Source organism: Bubalus bubalis, chromosome 4 (genome assembly GCF_019923935.1).
Source record: "Bubalus bubalis isolate 160015118507 breed Murrah chromosome 4, NDDB_SH_1, whole genome shotgun sequence".
Taxonomy (NCBI): Eukaryota; Metazoa; Chordata; class Mammalia; order Artiodactyla; family Bovidae; genus Bubalus; species Bubalus bubalis.
In genome coordinates, this window is record NC_059160.1 from 73872292 (window position 1) to 73877795 (window position 5504).

Sequence of the window (5504 nt, forward strand, 5' to 3'; positions counted from 1 at the left end):
GAAAGACACATACTGTAAATGACTGGATCACATGGCCTGAGTAGCAGAGAAACTTCTGGCATCTTATCACAGACCTATTGCCAGGCCCTCTCTTGCTCTGGATGTCTTAGAAAATGGAAGCTTCCTAAGTGATCCAATAAATGGATCAAAGCCGTATTCTGTACTACAGTACATACCTCTTCCAAACTCCAGAGGCTGACAAAACACAGCGCTTATTTTCCTGTGGCATGAGGTGTGAGGTGCAATAGTATATTCATCTTGGAAGGAGGTATCCCAGTATTTCCCAGTCCAGTGACTCCAGAGAATTCTAGCAATATAGCAAGCTTTTGACTCTCCATGGGGCTTTTCTTCCACTTTCTAGTGCTATGCCATCATTCAGGATTCTTGCCGCTTCTTGCTCACCAGATTCAATTGGCATAATGTCATCAATCTAGCAGAACCATGATGTTCCATGAAATATCAAGATGACTTGATACAGCATGCAGACACATGACCGAGAACAAGAAACTTAATGTAGATCTGGGTCAAGGCAATGAGTTTACTATATAAAAGCAAACTGCTTTTGATCCTTTCTACTAATGGAAATTAAGCAAATCAATAGTTGGATACCAAATACCATTGGCTACATTGATGTGCTCCAATAAACCTACCATATTTGGCATGGAATTTGCAACTGGGGCTACCGCCTGTTTATATTTACAATATTCCAATAATATCCCCCATTAGCCATATGTATTTTACAGGAGAAAGAATTAAACCTTGAGATGATAGGGAGCACCATTCCTACATCCTTTCAGTCTTAGAGTGCTACTCATCTCTTCAGTGTCTCTTGGAAGGTAATGCTTCTGACTTACTATCTTTGCCAAGTGGGGGAGTGACAGTTTTAGGGACTTTCACTTGGCTTTTACTAGCATCACGGTCCTTACATTGCAAATCTTGTGGTCAAATGTAAAATTACTGTTTGTGCCAAGAATATTTATTTCAATTTTATATTAAGGACAGAGAAAATTAGCACAAGATAGATCTGCGGATTCATGAGATAAACTGTGAGATGGACATGAGCCAGGACTCCATTTACCAATTAGCCTGCATAAATTTTACTTTATTCTTGGCCCTTGAAAAGTCTGAACATTCTACCTGCTCCAGTGGGGAGTTATCCTGGAAAAAAAAATCACAGATCATTTTGGGGCAATGACTAGAAAAAGACATGCTTGTGATAACATTATGGGGTACCTCCTCAAGGGCATACACCCTCTGTTTCAATCTGTTGGCTCTGGGTCTGTGAATTGTCTTAGCTCTAGAAAATGAATGAGAAATTGCAATTTTCTGTTATAGTAGCTGACATCAGCTCACTACACACCAACTCTCACTTTTAAAAATTGTTTTGTTGTTGTTGTACAAATCAACTAGATTTTCATTCCATGATCCTTGTATTTTGACCCTAGAAACATCACCTAGCTCTCACCCTAGATTCCTATGGATGAAGGCATCCTGATGGCCATTCCACTCTTTCAGTCCATTACTATGATGACCAAAGACTTATTGTCTAAACCAGGATGTTGAGAGTGAAAGTTGGGACTATCATTAATAATAATACTGGGACAACAAGCGAAAATTGTCCTGACCAAACTATGATGTATGTTGCCTTACTCATTTTGGTCACTGGTTCCATCTTGCCTCCAGATTCAGGGCTGCCACCTGGCTTCTGCCATTTCTTAATCCTTTCATTCTCCTGAATTCCAAAGATTACAGTTGCCATGCAGCATCTTATAATGTCAACCCCAGCCCATGTGGGACAGAAACCATCATACTTCTCAAAGATACTAATGACTCCTTTAAGTACATCTTGTTGCTTTACAAAAGAAGCATCCTTTAGGACCTCTCATGAACTGTTAGGTGGTGGGTCCTTCTCATATACTTGAGCCTCTGAATACTTTCCCAGTCTCATGCCAAGGAAATTCTAGCAACACCTCTTCATTTACTATAAGCTATTGCTCTAGCCAAACTTCAAAGAGCCATCTCAGCAAGCAGACTAGGAGGACAAGGTCCTGTTGTCTTTGCCAAAGCACTGAATCCCAAGTCATAGATGAGTGTCCCCATATCAGTAAATTACCCCATCTGGCCTTGTATTTCAAGCTCCTCCCCAATGCTCTAAAAACCTAGTCCCTCACATGTTCCCCTAGTTCAAGCCTGTATATGTGATCCACATTATTCAATTCCCTTGACACCTAAACTATTTCTTCCTGGAGCAGAGTACTTCTTCATTCAACCTGTGCTGAAATATGACCCTAGTTTTCTGCCTGGGTAATGGGGTGGGGGTGTGTGTGTTAATGACGAGTAAGATTTTATAAGATACTTGCTATAGCTGAGATCATTGCCTGGTCTCCAGGTACAAGAAGGCCTTTCTCCTAACAAGTGATGCATGTGTGCATGCTAAGTCGCTTCAGTCGTGTCCGACTCTTTGCGACCCTATGGACTGTAGCCCACCAGGCTCCTCTGTGCATGGGATTCTCCAGGCAAGAACACTGGAGTGGGTCGCCATGCCCCCCTCCAGGGGATCTTCCCAACCCAGGGATTCAACTCTCGTCTCTTATGTCTCCTGATTGGCAGGGAGCTTCTTTACCCCTAGTGTCACCTAGGAAGCCCTAGCAAGTGTCTGCTGTTGCCAGCTTAGAGAGTTTAGAGGAATTTAGGCGTCACAGACTCTCAAGCTCACCTACCTAAAATCCAGATCTCAGGACCTTATCCTTTTTGTATCAAAGCTCTTTCATTTACAGAGGAAATCTGTCAAGTGTGCATAACATCCTTTGCATCATCTCCACGCTTAAAATCAGATCCGGAGCCTGATTTTCAGCACAGTCTACCTTGTGGCTGCAGGAGTTGAGCATTTTCTTCCAATCCATTCTAGAAGCTGATTAAGCCACATTCTGAGTATTTCCCCTTCCTCAGCACACAGTCATGATAGTAATTGACTGCTCTATCTCTGAGAAAAGCTTGGAGGAAGATTTACAGTATATACTTGTGGACAGTATATACTTGCAGGGTATTTCCCAAGGGACCCATCCTCCTTTTCAATCAAAGGTCTTTGAGTTTTTGAACTGGCTTAGGTTTGCAAGTTAGATGGAAGGACTTGACTCTCCATTGTGGCGACTCATGTCAACTCTCTGGCCACAAGACCTGGATTGCTTTTTTCTGTTATGATGATCAAGTAACACTTCAGTAGAATGTCTACCAATTTCATTTCTGTGGCTGGTAGCCAAGCATTTTGGTTAGCCCTTGAAGCATCCCCTGAGGTATCGAAGATGACGTAATGAGGACGGGTCCAGGGAGTTAGTGTACAGGTCATTGATGATAAATCCACTGCACCCCCCCACCATCTGAAACCTTTAAATTCCATCCTCTGCATTACTGGGGAAAGTTCTACATCCTCATCTCAATGGATGCACACTTCCATTGAACCCAAGTTCTGTCAACCAACCAAGTAAACTGTTGGAACCATTTCTGTATGTACAAAGTAACACATTTTACTTCCACAATCTCTGGAAAGGGTACCTCATTCAATTTATTTGACTTCATTCAGTTATATAATAAACAATGTATCATAAGGAATTGGTTAAACAGAGACTAAAAAGGCAAAAGGAAAACAATAACACAGAAATAATGACAAGGAAAGAAGCCAGCATTCCAGGGACAGGGGGGAGACAAAGGAAAGAGATTGGATTCATTAAAATTTAGAGCCTTGGGCAGCCTCCATAGAGCAAGAACTGAGGCCTTTGAGGAGGGGTGCTAGAAGCCAGTATGTTTGAGAGGGTGATGTTGACAGGCACAAAAGCAAACTGAGGAGTTGGTGGTTTCTCCTCTAGGCTTTCAGTCTCCCTCTAGTGTTCCCTTTTGGAAAAACCTAACAGGGAGCCAGCTGCTAAAACAGAAACATGGCTCATAGAGCATCACAAAGCATTATAAAGAAAAGCGGATTGGAGCTGGGAAACAACAGCTAAAATCAGCATGGTACCTCTCAGACTATCACCCTGGTGATTGGCTCAATGTGGCCGTATATGAGTTGCCCAGTGCTGTGAACAGGACCCAGTCTCCTCCATAAGACTCACCCTTGTGACTGATCCTGTACCACTGAGATATGCAATGTGCTACAACCTCAGCACATGCTAGAGTCTCAGTTTGCACCATACCTCATCCTAACCTGACCCTAGATGAAAGTCTTAGTGATTCTGATGCTACTGCGAGCAGGAGTTAATGCCACCTCCACTTACTACCAGCAATACAGTCCCTATTGGGATCAAATTGCTGTTGTTTAGTCACTAAACAACTGTCTGACTCTTTTGCGACCCCATGGACTATAGCCCACCAGGCTCCTCTGTCCATGGGATTTCCCAGGCAAGAACACTAGAGTGGGTTGTCATGTCCTCCTTCAGGGGATCTTCTTGACTTCATAATTGAACCCGTGTCTCCTGGTTGGTAGGTGGATTCTTTACCACTGAGCCACCTGGGAAGCCCATTGGCATAAGGCTGGAGAGAAAACTCCAAAATCATGTTCCGAAGGGTCTGCTTTCAAGGATTGTCTTTGGATCCAGCAGTCTTAGCCAAGTTCTCCAGGACAAACACCTGTATGTTGCTACCTTTACTCAAAAATACAAGATCAAGAGCAAAGGAAAGGGAGAAAGAGGTGGGGGGCGGGACAGCACAAGGTATATTACTGAGCAACCTTCCATCTAGTTTCAAATAAACTCATTGCTTGCTCTTGTGGGATCCTAAGAGTCTATAAATTACTGCATTCTAAGGTAGTCTGTGAGATGGAAGGAGTGAGGATTGATCATTTTTCTACTGGTTTCCATGTCTCTTTGTTCTACGATTTGCTCTCTGTGATTCTCTTTAAGATTCCCTTTCTTGCAATTCTGATTTGAATGCGTGTGTGCTGAGCCTGTCCTGAGACATATCATGCCTTAGGAGCAGCAGGGGGACCCTATGTCAGGAGGGAAATTCACATGTGTTGGACAAGTGACAAGGCACTGTCTAATTGGAGTAAACCATAGCTCATTCTGGATAGCTCATCATAGGAGCACAAGGAGGGGAAATAGTGAAAAAGGACCCTGATGAGGCTGAAAAGATCCTAGTGATGTCTGTTACAAACATCATTTATAACAGCAAAAAAATGAGAAGCAACCCAAAGGCTATCAATAGGAGAATGACTGCACAAAATGCATATAATATTATGAAGCTACAAAAAATTAGAAAGTATCTTATGTGGTGTTATGGAAAATCTATAACACATATGATTCAGTGAATCAGAAGGGTCAGGGTGAGTATTTATAATATGTAGCCTTTTGTTAAAAAATAGGAAAATGAAACCATATCTATTAGTACACATAAAGACAATCTATAATGACACATGGGGAACTAAGAACATTATTCACCTGTTGATACCATGTTAAGAGCTGAGCATATGGGTACAAGTATGGGAGGTTGCAGCCACAAAATTAAAAGATGCT